The sequence below is a fragment of the Odontomachus brunneus genome, unplaced genomic scaffold (assembly GCF_010583005.1).
Source record: "Odontomachus brunneus isolate Ranch 3 - 2012 unplaced genomic scaffold, Obru_v1 Obru_scaffold_042, whole genome shotgun sequence".
NCBI lineage: Eukaryota > Metazoa > Arthropoda > Insecta > Hymenoptera > Formicidae > Odontomachus > Odontomachus brunneus.
The window spans coordinates 1,839,286-1,860,978 of record NW_022639492.1 but is presented as its reverse complement, the minus strand read 5'-3'; the positions used below and the strand labels follow the sequence as shown (position 1 = coordinate 1,860,978).

At 38.7% G+C, this 21,693-nt stretch overlaps 1 protein-coding gene across 6 annotated transcripts in view; it reads right to left on the bottom strand.

Annotated features, from left to right (window-relative positions):
• The window catches only part of LOC116844583, a 414,325-nt gene that overhangs the window by 332,935 nt on the left and 59,697 nt on the right, over positions 1-21,693 (bottom strand). The gene's annotated exons all lie outside the window — the stretch shown is intronic.

Here is a 21,693-nt window from a genome sequence, read left to right as displayed (position 1 = left end):
AATTTGCTTTATTTCAAATTTGCTTTATTTCCAATTGATCCTCGGTTCTCTACATACAAACTTTGTACACACTGAGAAAAATATTTGTAGATTTATTTGTAGGTGACTTGTAAAGTTTATTTTTGTGAAAAAAAAGTTTATTTCTTAGAATAAACTTCATATGCCACAGATAAATTTTTAAATATTTTTTCTCAGTGCATAATTGTCACCTATAAAGACGTTATTATCATGTTTTTCTCTGAGTATATAGTAATTATACAATTTTTTGTTTAATTCACGCATCAAGATCGTGATATATCGGTCGCATTGACATTTACGGAATGTCAATACACGGAAAAAATGTCGTTGAATTAATAGAATTGATTAACAGCGTATTTGAAATAAAATCTTTTTGATTTAACAATAATGTTGTTGAAACTTATCAAAACAATGTATAATATATTAATTTCAATAATATTGCTATATTCAATCAAGAAGTTGATTATTGATTACAACTACGGCGTTGTCGACCAATTCTATTGATTCAACAGTATTTCCCCCTTCGTACTTAATCTTTCTACATGATCATTTTGGACCCTTGAACTTCCTTTCGTTAGATGTATTTGCCAGCCGCATTTGATGCTACACGTGTCCCTAACGTCCTAAAATTCTCATCCACAGGACCCATTCGCCCTATTCGACGGGATCATGAGAAAGAAAAAAAGGTCATGGACACTAGTCGCCCTCGTCCAAGCATCCGTCCCATGCAGTTTGCTTTTATTTCGCGCTTTATGACAGAATATGAAGATTAATGGCCGGCCATTGTTTGTGCAGTGGTGGCATCCCCTTTCGTTCTTGCGACGCGACGAAAAGCTCGAAGGTAACTCGGGAGGGACACTAGGTTTGGGGCGGGCTGTTAAGCTTAAGCTAACTCACTTGTCTTGGCGGCGTGAAGGATACACACCGAACGACCTTCTAAACACCGTCGCGGATATTTCACCGCGCTCGAAGATTAAAGGACTCTCGAAGCTCCCTCGGGCGAGGGTGAGGGTGGCGAGGGTGAGAAGAGAAGAGTAAGGTGCGCTGCCGCGAGTAGGATGGACAGCCTGTCCAGCGCGACGCGACGGGAAAACGGCGTTGATGAATTCGCGTCGCGGAGAAGCCGCCCTCGAGGCGTTAACCTTTGTCGACCTTTATTTTCTCTACTAAAATATTCTGCCTAGTAACGTAACTAATGTAATGAGAGCCCCATGGAAAAGCCGCGTCGCGAGGGGATCTCAGGGACGAGGAAAAGGGAAGGAGGGGATTCAACGTTGAAAAAGGAAAGAGAACAAGAGAGTAAAGAGAAAACAGGACATACCAAACTCGTCGTTTGCACGTTTTCGCAACGTCGAATTCCGCCAGCTGCTTCCGGAGATTTATGTTACCATTTTTAAAATGAACTTTCATTCTCTTGATAGAAATACTTGCGATAAGCACATGCACGTACAGCGATCCCGGGGGGTGTATGCGGGAAGATCTAACTTTTATTAATTTTATTAACATCACTTCTCACAAATCAAAGTTCATAATCTTTCAATTTTATCTCGAGCCTTGTGTACACCGAAATAAATGCCTAAGAAATAATAAATATTAATTTGATGGATACTAATAATATTTTATATTATAATAATATAAATATACTAATTTTTATACTGCAATAATATAAAACAATTTTAAAGTAAAAAAGCAGTTGTAAAAGCGCGGTTGTTTGTTCTATTTAAATAATGAAATTTAGATTTAAGTAGTGGTAGTAGTAATGATCTCTATTTACCTTTTTGGGAATACAAAACAACTCCTGATTGCTTTACAGTTTATCTCTTTCTTCTATCTTTCTTCTCTCATTCTCTTCAACTGTTTCAATTATTCTTTATCGTCATCCAAAATCTCCTTCACACTCTCTTTCCTCTCCGATCTTTCCAAAACATGCTCCCATGATTCCTCTTCTCATTTACATTCTCTTCTATTCTACATCTACATTTAAATATTTAAATAAATATGTTATTAGTACCAACCGAATGTGAATATTTCTTATATTTTAGATTTTTTTCTCGTAGAAGATTGAATTGTAATTTTTCACTCTCCTCGATCAACCTCTATGTTCTGCAAGGAGTGACTTCTAGGTCGCGATTACACAAAATCGCGATTGTTCATGGTGTAATAATTTTCTGTTTGTTCGGCTCTTGACGCGTTTCCTCCGTTTCGCACGATTCTCTGAAACGCCTGAGCACGCAGCTCAGGCTAATCTGAAATCGCGCGAAACAATCGAAGTGTGATTTATACGATGTAGAATAAAAACCACGGGGATTCCTGCCGCAGTCAGGAACACTTGGCGCAGGTTACGCCACTGATTCCACCGAGGAATACGACGAATGGGCTGCTTGGGACTGAGAGTAGCGCGCGACATTTGTTCCTGGGAATCACTTTAGCTTCATCAGGGAAGCGACGCGTCTGGCCTGCGTGATGAACAATTGCGGTCGTCGAGAGTTCTCTCTTTCGGTTCCGTGCAATTTCTCGCGGCGGGATCGACGACGAATACAGAGATTAAATTGCTGAATGTAAAACAAGAAAACGGCGGCGGATCGCGGGATTGTCTACGTTAAGTCGAAGAACGAGGGCACCGCGCGCCGTGGTTAAACGCTCCGTGTATCTCCACTCTTTGGATTTTACAACGAATGTTTCGTTCGACTCGACGAAAGGTACGAAATGCGTCGTTTCTCGTACCGAAGTTTATAATCTTCCGATTTTATCTGGCATACCCGCGCGAAAGATTGAATATTTAATCCTTTACTCTTCAACTCCCGCATTTCCAGGTCGGTGATTACGTCGAATCGTAAATTACGCTTGTTTACGGTCTAGCGATTTTTTTTTACAAAACCGCGCGAATATAAAAAAAAAGTCGCTGCGCCGTACGTTTGCGCATAATTGAAAGCCATAAATCTCACTGCATAGAATGCGGAGGTGAACAGCGACGTTGCATCGAACGGTTGCACTGGTTTCTAAAGAACAGAGTAGAAACAAAAAAGGAATATTAAAAAAGGAGGGGTTTTGTTGGGAAATTTCTTGGGATCTAATTGGGATCCAGCCCCCTCAATTTCTCAATATAATTATGGGTTCTAAAGATAGAAGTGCAATTTTTCCAATATGCGAATTAAGTGGTGAAACGCAAAGGTTTCTCAATGTTTTTTCTGATCTTTTTTGCAGAATTTAAAATTGAGTAAAACATGTTGACTTTCCAAATAATTTTATTATTCAGTAAAATGCGCAAGGTGTCTTAAAGATATTTTACTTTTTGTCATTTTATTCTATTGAATACAATAGTTAAAGATAGAATTTCCTGTTCGACACCATAAAAGAATACCGACGTTACTGATTGAAAAAAAGCGCGACTTTTTATATGATTTTTTTTTTTTAACAGAATCCATATTTGGGACAAGAATAAGTTTGAAGAATAATGTTTTTGAATAGAATCCATATTTGGAACAAGAATAAGATTTCCCAATTGTAGACAAGAAATAAAAATAATCTTGTTTGGAAAATATTTTTATTTTTGACATGTTAATCTACAAATAAGATCACATAGCATTAAACGAAGATAAGTTACTTGGAACATTATATCTCATATGATTCAACGCGAAGAAAAACCTGTGTTCTTATTATTAAAAAATAAGCTTTATTAATAGAAAACACATTTTCAATCCAATATTTTGTGGTTCCCATTAATGAAGAGTATTTTTTAATAAGAACACAGGTTTTCCTTGAGGTTGAGTCACATAAAATATATTCTAGGAAGTAACTCATCTTTGTTTAATATTGTGCAATCTCATCTGAACATTAACACGTCGAAAATAAAGATACCTTCCAAGCAAGGATGTCCTTTCTTTCTGTGTCAAAGTAAGATAACCAATAGGGGGATAAATTTGGTCATTCTAATCAGAATCTGCGTCTGGGAAAATCTAGGGAAATTTCTATGCGGGATCGTGCGCGCAGCGAAGAAGCGCGTCGAATTACCGAACGGAACATCGCGCTATTGTAAATAGCGGAAACCGAGGGGCGGAGTAAGGGAGAGAGGCGGCGGCGAGCGACGATATCATGAATTCGCGTGAATCCGCGGTGAGCACGTGTTGCAGCAAGCATCTGTCTATCCGCCACTTTCGCCGACGAGAAGCAACTTTTCCAATTTCCAGGCAAACCAGTTCCCTTTACGAGACCGCGCGTTGGCATCATGCGCTTCGCATATTTCATCCCCGCGCTGCACGCGCTTTCTCTCTGCGCGCGCGGTCTGACGTGCCCTTTTCTTAGATAAAAAGCTTGTTCCTTTGACCTCGTTTCTGCAACTCTCTTTCTCTCTCGAGTTTCAGAAAATTCGAAAAACCCGCAACGTCAAAAGGCGGAATTAATTTCAGAAGTAACGCGTACAATCGAAACTAAACATGTTTTCCAAAGCGAAGCGCCGCGGAGGATTGTGGGTGAAGATGGTTCCGAGTATTCTTCGAATAATTTCGCTCGTTGGATCGAACTTTTTAACAGTCCGCCGTCCGATTCCAACTTGGGCGCGAGGTGGCCTCGTAAAAAAAGTATACATATATATACGTCGGGAAAAATAGAAAATATAGAGAAAGAGAAAAAGGAAAAACACACGTGCGCGTTGGATTGAGTGTGTTATAGGTTAGGAGTGTGTTATAGGTTAGGAGAGGTGTTATAGGAGTTAACTCCGACCGAAAACTTGGTCAATAAAATTCACCCCGATTTCACTCGGGGGAGAGATTCGGCTCTTCCGCGCTCGTTGCACCGCCGTCAGCCAATCCGCGCGCGAGCGTACGCACGATAAATACTAATTAACCCGCTACATGCCGCGCGATAGGCGGCGCGTTCTTTGTTCTTGCGGCTCTTCGTACGGCACACCCGTTATTATGAAACTACGGCCGAAGATCCCGCTAGGATTTCGCGCGACGAAATTGTATGCATACAACGTCTCGCGCGCGCGTTTGCGTGCGCGCGTGGAGAATAACGTAAAAATGTGGAATTTAAATCAGGACGTAACGAGATTCATGAGATTCAATCCGCGACGAAGAAATATTGTAAGACAAAAAGCCGGAGAAATGGGACTACGAGACTACATTTTTAGACGCACGCAATATGCATTAAAAGTAAAACCATCTCTCGTCTCGTTCCATATTTTTGTGCGACACGTAAGCGCCTACGGGGAAAATTTCTTAGAATCTAATTGATCTCGATTACTTTGATTTTCCAAAAGAAATTATAAACGTCTATTGGGAAATCTGGGCAAATACAAGTTGGTTAATATTTTAAACGTATAAATCCACTTTTAAACAGATTCCATTTGCTCTCTCCAAAATCTTCCCAAAGATTTTTCTAGTTTTTACTTCAAATTGGAAATGAGCAAAATATGTAAAGCCGTTTGAGTGCTAACGTCTCTCAAATATAAATATGTGAACAATGTGTAAATATTCAGTATTTGGAATCTTTGTTTATTTTGATATTCTACTCTATATTGAATTTAATATTTGGCATAAAAATGAGATTCCCTATTTGATTCTATAAAAATATACCGGTTTTATTCACAGAAAAAACACAATAGCTGTGTTTCGATATCCGACAGAAAATCTAATATTTATGTACAGAAAATTTCACATTGCATTCAAGTAAATATTATACTTGTTTCGAGTATTTTATAAGTATATTTTTATAAGATTGGATATCTGGAAAACTCTTAACAAATCTTTTTGCTAGCAGCTGCTCACGATACTTTTACGATATACTGCACGAAAAAAGATTTGATTAGATTCAGCAAATTTCTCAATCATCAATCCTCAATTTCTCGATCAAATATGATCAAACCAGAAATTCTGGTAACGTCAACCAGAATTTATTGGTTCGTATTTCACTAAGAAAATTAGTTAATCCAACTAAACCTTTTCTTCCGTATGGATTCCGCAATTAATCGGATATACAATTACTTCCATCGCGAGGGCTGCTTTTAACACCAATGATTTCTACTGCATTAAACCGACTTGTCGCGACTTCATGTCCTAATAAATCTCGGCAGAACAAACGTAGGTACCTAGGCGTGTACTCTGTACATTCCTGTGACATTCGCGCGACGCACATCACCCTGGGAAATCGCTAGTCCTTGTGAACGCGACCCCCGAACGCGGCTGTCACTCCATTTGTTGATCTATTATCTCCGGTACATAATTCATTATCGACGAGGTCTCGTGCTGAATGGCGCAAGGAGCCGATTTTCCGGAACGTAAACACGTAACGGTTTTACTTTTAGAACGTTTGATGTAATAAGAAGTTTAAGAATAAATGGAAAGACTTAAGCATCGATCAACGATGATTAATTTTTCACTTAATAATTTCTCATATTTCTGTCTAAAATGACGTTGGATGGAAATATGTTTCTAATGAGCTTGGCGAAATTGATTAATAAACTTCGAGTGAAGTAAGAGAGAGAGGGGGAGAGAGAACAGAATTGACATCCAGTTTCCTTCCACCTCGTTTCGTTTCACCTCCCGATCGTTTCTCCTCGGTTGTGTCGAACTTTAGTTCAAAAGTTTCGCTTTGCGAGAACTCGCCTAGTCTTATATTTCACGAAATCTCGGTCGTATAGATTTTTTTACGGACGTTGTTTCCGCGGAGCGCGCGTCGCGTAATCATGAAGCTACACAACAGATTTCCGCATCTCGAGATTGCATCTTGTGATGCAGTTATGCTCAAGTGTTTTCGGCAATGTAACGACAAATGCATGCTTTATTGCATTTTCGAGATACTCACAAGGAAACCCACACAAGTGTCCAATTTTCGTGAACTTGTAATATGTTGTGCTTTAGATAAAAATAACAGATACATTTTTTATTATATGTAAGGGAGTAAAATATCTCTTTAAAGAAAATCGGTTTTTTTCATTCGAAGGAAATATAATGAAAACTATAAGAGATAGAAAAAAATATTTTGAATAAAAATTGAATGATTTAAAGAGTACTTTACAGAAATTATTTTAATAATTATAATAAAAAGAAGTGGTGGGGAAATATTAACAAAAACAATTTTTTTTCAAATAATTTCTGTAAAGTACTCTTGAAATCATTCAACTTTTGTTCAAAATATTTTTTTCTATCTCTTGTAGTTTTCATTATATTCCCTTTGAATGAAAAAAATCGATTTTCTTCAGAGGTATTTCATCCCCTAAACTTGCGAAAGAGCACATATAATAAAAAACGTATCTGTTATTTTGATCTAAAGTACAACATATTACAAGTTCATGAAAATCGGAGGCGGACACTTACGTGGGTTTCCTTGTCAGTTGAAAGGTTGATCCTTTGAGTCCTAGCGCGATTTTAAAGAGATACTTTAAGGCAATATAATATTTCTAAAAATGAAAATACTCTCCAATTGACCTATCTGCTATTATGATCTTACGTTTATAAAATTCTTAATTGTATTCTTTAAATATTCAATCATGTCTTTCCGTGGCGAATACTTTACGAAACTAGAAATGTTTCGTTCTCTTGGTCCGACTCGTCACACTCCTCCAGTTTCACAGATAAATCGATACATCACGATAGTCTTTGCACGTCGTGAGCGATACGGATGCAAAAAAGCAGCAAGGCTTGCGCGCCACGGTAGAAAATGAAATTTTCCGTGGAGAGAAACTTGGAATATTGTGCAAGCGAGAAGATAGAATGAGGGAGACGAGACGAGACGAGGCGATGCGACGGGATGCGATATTTTCTGTCATATTGGCCACGCCGTATCGAACGAACTCTCGCAGTTCTCATTTTGCATAAAAAGCGCGGATGACACGACCTCGTCCGAGCGCGTCGCGTCGTGTCGTTTCGTAGAGAATGCGATCGTTCGATTTTCCCGTTTTTCTATTAATCTGAATAACAAATTCCGCCGTTACTAATTCGTAACGGAGTTCCTCTTCGACGAACGTGATATTTCACGCGGATATCTTGTACAAAAACGCATTACCCAAATTTCCCGTTGTAATATGGGAAATTTTTAGGATTTCGAGATATTTCCCTTGCAATATGAGCTGAGTCCGACGTCGCCGGCTTTCCTTTTTACCCTCTCCCTCCCTCGTCCCTGTTCCTGTCGGCCCTTTGCACATCGGACCGGTCGAAACGGACGAGTCTTCGAAAAGTTACACGGGGAAGTTTGTGCTCGCTGTATCGCACGTAGAGCACTTGAGACCAAGCGGAGGTGGTTTTTTCATGATTTTATGACCACTGAACGCAAGACGTGCGCGGCAGCGAACTGGGCAAACCTCCACCGTGTTGTTTGCATTTTCCCTTAAAGGGCTGGCTCAAGCGCGATGTAGGTCAGGACTATTGCAGCGTGTACTTTGTTTGTCGCTCGTCGAGGTTGCACGCTCGTGTAATACACCGACAAGTGGTTGAGTTCGCTCGCTGGTGAGAGAACCCAGTCGCTAAATTACCACGACAAATGTATCTGTTGCGACTGTGTGCCAGTCCCTCGGTATAAATCACAGGCTTTTCGATGTTGTCTAAATACAAAACTAAAATAGTCTACGTCCAGTTACGGTTTATTATAGAACGAGAAAAGCAAGAATCGAAGAAGGGGACGGGGAAGAGCAGAAACAAACGTACTTCATAAATCATTTCATAGAAAGTAAAGTAAATAAATTGTGTTCAGATGTTGTTCAGCAGTGTTGGTTTTTTGCAAGAGAACTGTTCTCAAAAGAAATTAAACCATCAATTATAAATGAAAAAATTGGGAAATATTCGTACAGAAATTTCTTAAGTTTTTCCCAGATACAGCATAGATTCCTGATCAGAATGTCAAATTTGGTTATTCCTCTGTTATATCAAGTAGGACTTTTATATTTGTGTCAAATATGGATATTCTGTCTGAAAACAGAACACAAATAATGTTGAGATTTTTTTTTAAGTAAAACCAATATAATTTACAGAATCAAATACTTTGAAAAAATGTCGTAAAAATGAAACATATTTATTCGATGAGTATCAATATAGATATTTCCTTGAATCTAAGTTCCTTTTATTTAAATAGAATAAACAATTGCTCTCATGAAAAGCTAAGGTTTAAAAAAATTGTAAATTTTCTTATTTAAAAAATATTTTATATTAGTACAAGTAAAAAATATGTCATTAGTACTTATCGAATAAGTATATTTTTATTTTTAGATATTTTTTTCTCTTAGTAAAGAATATTGTCTTAACCAAGTATTTATTCAATAGAATAAAAATTAAAAATATTTAAAACATTTGGAATAATTATATTTTTTAAATATTCAACTTCAAAAAATATAAATACTCGATGTTTCATATATTTGATCCAATTTTAATATAAAATAAATACCAAAATAAATTTTTGGAGATGTTGGGGAGAAAAAAATGGGATTTGTTTAATTTAATAATTATTTTTATTTTTCTATCTGAACTCATGTGTCTGAAACATTATGCTTCTAACACAAACTCGCGTACATCTCCTAGAGTCCACAATTTTTGCGAGAAATCAGAATCTGGATTTCAATTAGTTTCTAAGAAATTTTCTATATGAGTACGAAAATGCTGTTTAAGCATCGGGAGTTGTCACATCGACGACGAGGCACCAGACGAAAATTGCGACATACTTGCACGGTCTTTATGTCACTTTTGCCACGAGCGAATTTCGCGAAACAGAACGAAGCGACGGAGCGACAGATCTGTCACGTCCGACGCGACGATTTCGCGCCAGATATTTGTTATTTTCCACGACGGCCTCCGTTATGTGTGGCGGGCACACATACCGGATTATGTGGCACGCACCTCACGGACATGGAACTATCTCGACTACTTCCAGTATATATTTAAATGTGTCGTCTTGCGCGCGACGACAGAGGTCTTGTACGACGAACGACGGTGACGATGTTGCGCGGCGGGATTGAAAAGCGGAGGAAAAGCGTTGTATTAGCGTCGGCTGGAAATACGAGTACCCACAGCCTGTGGTTTCGCTTCGCTTTATCGTATCTCGACGGCTCCGACGCGAGATGAAGGCGCGCAAAAAACTAACAAGTCCGTAATAACATTAGTCCAATATCGATACCGCGATAAATCGCAAACAGAAGAGAAAAGAGCGAGTATTATCTGTTGGTTGTCTTTTATCATAGAATCACGCATCCTACCATTCTCGTTTATTCGTTGACAATAATTGTATTGTTTAATCTGAATATCGAGAATCGGTCAAATACCTTGAGCGTAATTACCATTTTTAGTTTGAAAATTTTTAAACGTTGTATAAGTTTTATATATTTTGTATAATTGTAAACTTAGGTTTCAGATTATTCGCACTCTTAAAGTTGAATTCAACGTAGCGTTGGTAGGAAAGTCGAATTCTCGCGCATTCGCAGTGGGATCTATCCTGCGCATGCCAGAACTGGAAGTGTATGAAGTTGGCACCCCACTTTTTGAAATTTATAATTTTGAAAGTTGTTCCAGATTGTTCTGACTTTGTACCACATTGTTCCAAAGTGATATTGCTTCATTCGAAACGGTTTTCGAATAAAACAAAAAAAAGATTTTTTGAGTTGGCACCCCACTTTTCGAAAATCGAACATTCTGATACCGCAATAGATTGTTCTAGTTGTTCCAAACATTGTTCCAAAAGGACAAATCCGTAAGTTGAATTATAAGTCCAAAAAATGAAAGAAAAATTCGATGTCGTGATAGTAATCGTTCCTTATCATTTTCGCCTCATATTGATGGATGCTCCTCTTAATTTTCGGACGTAATTTCACCATGTAAAAGGGTTTTTAATTTGATCGAATCAGCACGAGACAATAGTTTTGCAAAGGTATTCGGTATCACGTCAACGACATTTCCAAACAAATTTTACTTTGTGTTGACAACACTAAATTGACAAAATTAAAAATGTTTTTGTATAGTAAAGGTACATGCATAAATGAAATAGAGCATTCCTGCCTCAAGGATGAAAACGATGTGAAACTATTACCATCGTGACACTAATTTCATTTTTCAAAAATTACGGCGTACTGACTGCTGAATCCAATTTATATGATAAAATTACGTGCGAAAATAAAGTGTAACATTGATCATTGCAAAATGAAAATGATATCTGAAATAACCGTAATATTACGTGCTAATTATATTGAAAACTCAAATAATAAGTAACGCATTTTTTAAAAAATTATTCGCAAATTACGCTTGCGCCTACAACACTCTTCTCTAAAAACTCTTTCTTTGATGCACCCAGTTGATGCATCGCACACAAGCGGTTTGAAGAATTCATCAGAAAGTGTAGCAAGAGCCTATTTTGGAGAGAACGCGAATATCGGTAACGTGGTACTCTCATTTACGTAACGTCTATGCGTAAGAAAATTGAAATGACAACGTAGCACACACACTTGCATAACATCTGTGAAAAGATGATAGCGATATCATGATAGCGTCTATTTGACGATCGTCTTTATTCCATAAGTATCCATGTGTACATAAATTCGATATCGTCGATAAATGATGATAAGTTTTCTACTTTTTGATGATCGCTCTACGTTATCGACGCTTATGAAGCTCGTCGTCCGCTCCGGCATCCCCTTAAACGGCTTGTTGGTAAACAAGCGATTGATATCGCACATCAATAAACTCTTGTTGTCGGTAGAAAACAGTATGATCACGAGAGGAAGAGAGCGAGAGAGAAAGAGGCCACCTGTATCGTCAAGTGGCTCTCGAAAACGGCGAGTTCGTTGGCCAGGGCGTTAACGAGATTATTAACGCGCCCGCGTGTCCACTGACGACGAGTCGTCTGGTCGTGAGATGATCCCGAAAGGATCTTCGCCCCTGCCGGTAGGTGAAAACGCGATCAAGGCGCCGATCCGGTTCTCCTTTCCGATCCATCGATCAAGGGGATCAGTCTCGTGAAAATCCCGCCGCGTCATTTAAAGCATTAACGCGGATCAAATGAAGACGTGTTTATCGTCGTTGCACGAGTGCATGGTCGCGAGCGATGCGGAACGTGGACACGTGAAGACAAGAACGGTCGTCGTATACGCTTTCTAGACAAACATGCTAATGGGAGTAAGAGTCGATCGAGTAATTTCAACGGCCAATTATTCCTCCGCGGGCTACCGCAGCTGTTAGTTTCTTCGCTCGTGCTTTTTGCCGATCGAGACCGACCGCGGGATCTCTTTCGCAGAAGAAATTATCGACATATGAATATCTGAATGGAGTATTCGACGAGGGGAAGATATCTAATTAGTGGTAAGAGGAAAGTTGCAGTACTTCGAGTAGGTCCACCGCAGATTCTTCGGAAATGTTTCAGTTTTAGAACTGAAATCACGTGGCAGTTAAAACTGATTTTCGAAAGAATTTGCTATATCAATTTATCGCAAAGCGCCAATATATTGTAAGACTTACATAAACAAAACGAGCACGCGTTTGAGCCAAATAGTAGAGAGTCGAGCCGAATGTCTTGAGATGTTATAACTTTCTCTTTATATTGAAACAAAGGTCTTGTAATAATTAATAAATGCATTAGGATGAGCGTTCTAGTGCAATATTTGGTAGTCACTATCAAATATGATAATAATTGCCCAAGCGTCTGGTAATAATTACGAAATAATAGTAAAACAAATTCTTTATTTAGTTGAATCAATTAAATAGTTTAGTGAGTAATACCAAATAACTGGGTAATAATTACTAAACAATAATTATTACTGTTTATTATATACTATATTACTGTACTTTTATTGTAATAATTACTAACTACAAATAGTTTGACTATTAGACCGAGAATAGAAAATACTTCGAAATTTATGTGTATATTTATTTCTGTGAGATATAAAGTTTATTCCTAGAAATAAATTTTATGTTCCACAAATAAATATTCGAATATTTTTCCTCAAAGTATTTGGTCATTTTGTATTACCACATAATGTAGGGAGTATTACTAAATAATACAGTTTTATTTGACAAATCATGTGGCGATACGTACCACCTAAATCATTAGCTGATTTTAGATTATTTATTAAAACGTTTAATTAAAACTGTTTCATCAAAGTGTCTGATAACTATTATTCAGACCTGATTATTAGCAAACTTTTTTTTCTCGTGCAGTTAGTATATACTTTATCTTTATCGATGCAGTACATGCTCCGTCCAAACCCGATCACATGTCGATGGCTGTCGCATTCACGAGATAATATTCATGATTACCGACGCACTGATGTGCATTCATATTAATCGTCGATGTCCGAGAGGTCGACGACCTCTCTCCGCGACCCCTAAATCGACGGGGATGATTTTTTCATGAGCGGGACACACCGAAATCAGAACAGATGGCGGCGTCCGGGCGAAATGGAACGGAAGGCGGTAAATTGCACGGAAGTACATTCGGCGGATTGGATTAGCATTTTATAGGAAAGCCGACCGCGTGTATGTGTGTGTGTGTGTGTGTGCGTGTGTGTGCGTGCGTGTGTGTGTGTGTGTGCGCGCGCACACCCGCGTATGTCCGCTTGGCCGTTAGTCAAGTGAGACGCGCGAATGGATATCGTTTGCGACGCGGAACGACACTCGGAGAAACTCGGAACGGAGTGTTTCCCGCGACGAAAACGCGCGCGCAAAAGGATCGACTTGAAATCTCTCGAAGAACTTGTGGAGGAAGGGTCTCTTTCTCTCTCTCTCTCTCTCTCTCTCTCTCTTTCGTCTTCTTTCTTTCCCTCTCTATCCGTACAAACACGCGATAATATAACAACGCACCGGTGCGCGTAATTTCACACTCGCGAAACCGCCGTCGTTTCCTCGCGCGACCGAGAGAAACTTCTCTTTGGGAAAGCCAGGGCTAAGAAACCGGGAAGTTCGTCTCGGACGGACATCCGCCGGAGCTCGCAAGCTGTTCCGGACCCCCTCACTCTTTTCCTCTTTCTCTCTGGCAAATTGGTCGATGTCGCGCGTGTGCGAAGAGGATTTTAACCGACCGTAAGTGCGCTCCCGTGTGTGCCGCCGTCGAAATGAGGGAGGCGAATTCGCGGCCCTCGGATTTGTTCGTCGGCTAATGGCAAGCTGCGCTTGCAATACACTTTTCGCGGGAAGAAATAGTTTTCTTACGTCAGCAAGACCTGCGTGTCGATGATTCCGTCGGCGATCATTTTTTTGCCTTGCTTTTATCTTTCCTTTGCCACTTTTATATCGCAATTTGCATCTTTAATTCTCCAAGCTTTAACCTTTTCGTTTATTTTCGTTTGTCACAGTGAAAAAGAAATACATTTATTTTTAAGATATATAAAGTTTATTTCTCTATAAGATAAACTTTATATCTCCCATAGATAAATTTTCAAATCTTTTTTCTCAGTGTATTTTTATTATGTAATGTTTACGTTATTTGCTGCTTTCCACCGCATTTTATTTTAACTCGGCGTAAGGAATTATTTCATGAAGAAGATCCGTGTCTAAATCGAATTAGAAGATAATCGAAATAGTTCAGATAAAAGTAATCGATCGATTAAGAACGAAACGAGGGTGGAATCAAAGATTATATTCGAATTGCCGATTACACGAATTATGGCAGATTGTCGTATCAATACGCATAAAATGTGCACTAGTGAAGATTTATATGCATCTAAATGATGAAAGCGCGATCGCCGCGAACGCTATATCGAAGGAAACCCGCAATTACTTCTCAATGATCTCGTTATTGCGCTCGTGCCTGTATTTTAATAGGTGCTTAAGTTTTATTTGAATCGTCTAGTATCTCCATTCCTGGAGCGTTTACGACCATTTCTAGACCACCGCGAAGCTCGACGATTCAGTCTTGCGTGACTAAAAATTAAATCGACTCGACTCTCGCGATACGAATTGTTAACAAGCTACAAAAAGAAATACATGATCGAGCGTGAAACATCCGATCTTGTTTGATATTAATGAGAAATAGAGTTTTCAAATCCCGGTAATAACTAATCGCATAAATTTTTCCGAGAAGTACCCATTTTACTTTTGCAAATCGGCTTCGGCGAATTTTCTGGAACGTAGAATTGCAAAGGATCGAATTTCTGCGAAACTTAGTCAGAGATGTACCTCCCCTTCCCCCACCTCATCTCCCCTGACGATTATCGTGGTGGTGTGCAGTTCTCTGCAGAATCCCGTCAAAGACGAATCAGAAAAAGGGAGATACTTTGGCTCACGACACGAGCCAATTTTCGCGAAGAAGAACGCGAGAGTTCGGAAGGAACGCTTCCGACCCTGACTGTCGGATGGCTGCTCCGACATCGAAAATTTCCGTTCGCATCAGAAACCGGTGCATGCGTTACGGGAAATCGATCACGTAGCTGCATCCAAATTTGCTACTCCGTAGCGCTAGACACACCAGCGAAGTTTGCCTCTTTCCAGTTCGGTAGAACTTCGCCGCGCGGTGCGAGAGTTCCAAGTTTGGAAAACATTAGAAACAGTGCGATCTCTGCGAGTTTCGATAGCTGAATTTCGCGAATTTTATCGATCGCATCGCGTCATTGAACGCGACATATTATTACGCTGCTAGAAAAAGTATTTAAAAAATAATGAATATTTATTCGGTGAGTACTGATGACATGTTTACACTTTTGCTAATATATAAAAAGTGTCAAATGAGAAAATATACATTAATTTTTCTTAAAAGCTTTTCATGAAAGAAATTGATCTTATTTAAATAAAAGAACTTAGATTTAAGTAAATATGTTATTAGCACTCACTAAAAAATAAATATTTTTTTTATTTTTTAGATATTTTTCCTCTCAGTGTAGAGGTACTCATAAGTATAATCAATATTTACGAGAATGTTGCTCTCATCAGTTTTGACTTGAGCTGTCTAATATATAAACAGCATTTTCTTAGTATTTGTAAAGTTATTCAATGTGCTACATCAGTAATTAAAAAGTAAAAAGACTTTTTCTGTGGGTCTTTTTGATGTTTTATTTAAAAATATTTGATTGCTTATAGGTTCCCGTAATATTTACCAGAAAATCTCCTTCTACTGCTAGCAAAATTAGTTCCATATTTCGCATTTCACGGCCCTATTCGGGATATTACTTCTCGAAGCGCGCGCTTCTTTGAAATATGTAGAGAAGAATCTAAACCTCGATACGACCGGATCATTTCCGGCTAATCCGAGCTTAGAGGAAGATGGAATAGCGGCTCCGAAGTGCAGCCGCAACCGGCTCCGCGAATGTAATATAAAGTAGCTTCGTAACCAGCCGATAAAAGCCGAAGCTATTGCTCCTGCGAATGAAGCACATCGCGAAGTGCAATCGTTGCGCTTGCAGCGCGCGCGTCTATCACGCCGGCTCGGAGTCGATACACGGGGTGTTCCAGAATTGGCAATGAACGCCAAAGTGAATCTTCCTCCTGGGCGAGATCGTCGACGTGAATTTATTCACTGCGAATATTTGCGTTTCGATATCTCAATCAAGCTTCAAATTAAAGTCCCATTAATACATTAACTGCTAAGCACGAATTATCCCATAACTAATGTGCGATGAGAATTCTCTGCACTACACACAGCAAAAAAATTTAATTGGACTAACCAATTTGAAATATGTGAAATATGAACCAGAAAGTTCCGATTAAAGTTACCAGAATTCTGTTCAAGTTAATCAAAAATCTTGTTTCTGGTTCGTCCATATTTTTCACTAGAAAATTGCTTAATTCAACTAAACTTTTTTCCCCGTGTACGCCAACTATAAGTTAATATTCCCTCATATGAAGCGAACGCTCAGTTGAAATTTTACTTTTTATTTATATAAAGGTAATTCTTAACAGTTGGTTTTGGAATTTTCTAATTTTTAATTTTCTTTTAGATCATATTTGTATAGTTATTTTCTTAATTTTGTAAGTATAACTCTTGTTATAATAAACTCTGGAAGTTTTAGCGTGCATTCGTAACGACTGCAAATACGTGAAGTTAATGCAACTCGCGCTGTTACAAAATTTAAGTTTTATCCTGATCGATCAATAGTCAATGTTTTAATACATGTGCTCGTTTTTATGAAGCTGTATTAATGCAGCAATAATTAAATTTTTATTTAAAAACGTAATTAATAACAGACACGTCATTTCGCTCATACGAGAGCACTAACGTTCGTCAGCCGAACGAGGGTAATGGAAGATTAACTTATATAGGTTTTTTTTTTTTTGCGAACTTTGCTGAATATTAAATAGAATTAATCAGCATACTGAAATAACTTGGTGATTTTAAAGTAATCGGGAACAACGTTCCCCGATATTAAGGTGAAGCCATCAATACTCGGATACGTATACCTAATCCTGGATATTTTTATCCGTTTTGGTCTTTAAATATAAATATTCCCCAACTCTCTCAACATAAAATACATATCCATATATTGAATATATGCATATAGTTTATATCTAAAGTTTAAATATCCATACTTAAAAAAACCAAAATAATACGAATATCCAGAATTGGGTATGCGTATCCGGAAATTAATACTTTTACTCTATTCTGTGCCAGTTAACTAAAACGTGGCGCAAATGGCAAGTCGCATATTTTCTTAGTGTACTATTTGGATAAGGTAAATTTCAATTTATTCGCTATTTAAGTAAGGCACTCAGCTATAACATTGATAAAAATGAACATTTTGTCTTTAAACTTTTAAGTATGTCTCATTTCTCGAAATACTCGATTACTTGTGGGTATCTTCAACCCTTTCGCTATCAACGAGGCAAATATGTCTCGGGAAAATGTTTTTTTTATTATTAATAATAACTTTATTTAATTGAATAAATAGCTTATTTTGAGTATATTCAGAACATATCAGTTACCACTCTACTTATTATTGCGCGGACAAATATACTCTTCTAAAAATCATAATAAAACATTAATATTCCCGGCCCTATCCTTTTGGCGCCAAACATAAAACTTTTATTTTTTTTGCCAAAACTATATTATATTAATGAAGTATAAGTAAAAGTGTACTTTTAAGGAACAAAATCTAATTAAACCGTACTTCGCACACGACAGTGAAATCCACCCCTTTCTGTAGCATCGACTCGCGGTGCGTTGACTTACTTTGGCGTGCAAGTTTCGGTTAGCTCCGCGAGTCGGTTGGCATATACGTGCAATAAAGCCGGCTCCGGTTGTTTCGAATCCCGCGGCTCGATTCGCCTATAACTCACCGCCGATGGACTAGCTGGAGCGCGCGTACGTTCTCGTTTTTCGTATGTCCGATGCAAAGGCGCTGTTATAGATCGAACTGGTTCCAAGGGATACCCCCGGCCGCCGCCGTCTCTTCTCTGCACGTCGTTCATTCCGTCGTTTCTTCTCTCTGTCCCTCGCCCCCTCCTCTCTTTCCCTCCGCGTCTATAGAGAGAGGGATCGAGGCTACAAAGAGACCGGAAAACCGCAAGATCAGTGAGAGAGACGAAAGAGGAACGAAATGTCGGAGGAGGAGGAGGAGGAGGTGGTGGTGGAGATGGAGATGGAGGAAGAAGAGAAAGAGGCGAACGAGCCGCAGGAAAAGGAGGAGAAGGCAACGACGAACATCCAGCTCGACATTCCATGAGATCTCCTCCATCTTCTTTCGATACTTTTTATCCCTCTTTATTCCGTCTCTGCTTCTTATCATGCTGCCGCGCTACTCTGTCTCTCTGTCTCCTTCCCCTCCCTCTTCTCTCCTCGAGGAATCTCGAACGGCGTATCGACTACCGTCACGAGACGAGTATACGCAGTCTGGATAAAAGCGTTCCTCGGGATGCCTTCGGGAACTTTATTCAGGGAACTCGGGCCTTCCGTGTACGGCCGCGGGACAAGAGGATCCAGACGGAGACAGTATGCGGTACTTGTAAAACTGTCCCGTGGTATCCCGTTGCAGAATCGCCCGATAGCTCGCGCGAGAAGATACATTTCCGCTTCGTTGTCGGATGTTTTCAAAAATCGCGCTTCGTGACCCTTTTAAAAGGTCGTCCCCTCAATTACGAACGTTGACACGTATTTTTGTCGTTAAAAGACCGGGACACGAGATTTTAGCTCAAATGCGAGCCACATCGTCGAAGTCAAATTATCGCGATTGTGCACATCGTATCCTGTATAATCGCAATCTGCAAAATTTGCATAAGACACGAATAGAATCGCGTGCAACATGCACTGAGAAAAAAATATTTGAATATTTCTTTGAGATATAAAATTTATTTCTGCGAAATGTGAAATTTATTTCTGCAAATAAACTTTCAAATAAATTATCAAGTTAGCATTGGGTCGTTCTTCCTTGATGAAGCGGACTGAAATGTTCGCGAAACGTCAAATAAAGAAGAATCCACGCGGCTCAAACCCGGAAACCAAATCTAATATGCATGGGCACCGCGAAAGCCTAAAATATTAAATTATCGTCTTTTCTCAGTATGAATTAGTTGGTGCATTGTGCCAAATATGATAATATCTTTCCTCGTCGGATTAATATCAGACCATAAATAATTATCCATAAGTAATCAAACATTTATAAGACCTTTATTCTTATCAGTTTTCTACTTGAAATATGTGGTATATAAACACAGGTATAACCCTAGTAGAAATCTATGCAGTTTTACTAGACACCTAGTCAGTTACTGTCTAGTATTACTGTATTTCATAGTTGTATCGAAACTGCGCAAAAACTGAAAAGGAACTGAACATAGTTTTATTAAGTTTTATATCGCATACACATGTGCATGATAAAAATTACATTGTGTAGAGACATTGTGTAGATCTTAAAACTATGTAAAGAATAAGTAAACGCGTAGCAAAACATAGAGCAAAGAAGTTGGAGGAAATCTGGAATTTAACAAAACAACACGCTATAGCAGAAATGACAAGTGAAGTTAGAGTTGAAAGTGAGCAAACGACAAATGGGCTATATATTAATGATATAGAGTTGTATTGCGACAAAAACACATTAGACTATCTTAGAAAGCACCTTAGATTTCCTGTACAATTGTGGACATAAAGGTTTGTCCGACTTTTTGTTGGCAACATAACCTAAAAATTATCCAATGAGAGAATAGTACCTAAGAAATACGTTTCTTATATTGGACTATTCGGTTATGTTCTGAAACTTATTACAAAAAATCAGACATTCTTTATGTCTACGACTGTACTGACTTTTATTAAAAATTAAAATTGTACAATAAGCAAGCATGCATACAATATCCATTATTACTAACACAAAACTGTCCATTTTATGAGCAATAAACTTGCTTATTAATTGACTGAATAGTTTCTTTGTCCAATTATTGCTCAGTTCTCGGTCAATAAATGAGTTCGTATATTGCGCATTTTTTGTGCACAGTAACTGCAGACAAAGAGTTACATCTTGATTGGGATTCCAACAGTTTTATTCGTCAGTTACTGGGCAAACGTTAATATAACTGTTCAGTAACTGCTTACAAACTGCGTAAAATTTCTACCAGGGAAGCTATATAAAGTATTTGACTTATTCACTATTTGAGTAAGATATTCCACTACAACATAGATCTTAAATAAAAATTATATCTTTAAACTTAAATATAAATGTGCCTCATTTTGAAATACTCGATTACTTATGGATATCCCTAATAATATCAACAAAATTTAGATCATACGCTCCACGCTTCTTTCAATGAAGGCCATTTCTTCACTATATAGCTTAGCCATCTTTGAAATGTCTCTTATTTACGCGGTATTATTCGATATAGTATCACATACTGTATTTACTTCACCATGTTACGCTGTTTACTTGAAAAATACTTGGCGTAGTAGGGAGGTAAATATCAAAAAGTACACTCTCGATGTATGTTTTTTTTTTTATTGTAATATTTTCGTTCGAATCGCATTATCCGAATAATTGCAGCAAAGAGAAATCGTGGAGAGTCTAACCCGAGAATCATCGTTGTGAATGTGGCTTGATTCGGTTAATTGACAAGATCAATCTGGGCATTTATTGCACGGCTATCCATGTATTACGAAACTTATAAGTGAGCATGCATACGGACGAGGAATTTCGAGGAATTCGCCGTGGAAGATATCTGTGGCGGCTACTTGGGTGCCGTGGTGACCTGGTCGGATCTGCATATACACGGCTTCCAATATACAAAGAGGATGACCGATCCTGGGATTACGCAGAACCACGTACACAGTCTGGGATTACCGGGGCGTTCATGTAGATCCGGCTGGTTCGCCAACAATAAGGCGATCATAAAGAAGCTCATGGGGAACGGAAGCCGACGTCGCCGGAGAGACGCGCGCCCGACGAGTCGGCTCGAGAGAAACCGGGCGCGTAACAAAGTTCGCCAACTTCTCGAGATTTGCAAATAGATAGCTCGGTCTTGCGCAACACCGGCCTGGAAAATTCGAGCCGCAACGTCGATCGAGACGATGAGCAACGGTGATGAACGACGGAGGTGGTATGGGAGTTGGTGGTGCTCTCTTCTCCTGCGAAAATTTGAGAATGCAGATGAGCCTCGAGTGCGCGCTATACAGGGTGTCCGGTAACTGATCGACCAACCGTCGTGTACGGGTAGAACGGGTCAAAATAATCATAAAGGTTATATACCATTTTGAAATTTGAAACATCTCTTTTTATCTCTTTTTGTCTAAAAAACAAGGTTGACTTCCATCCTTAACGAATGACTAGTTAAAATTCAAGATCTATTTTTTCAAGATTTTTTTCCT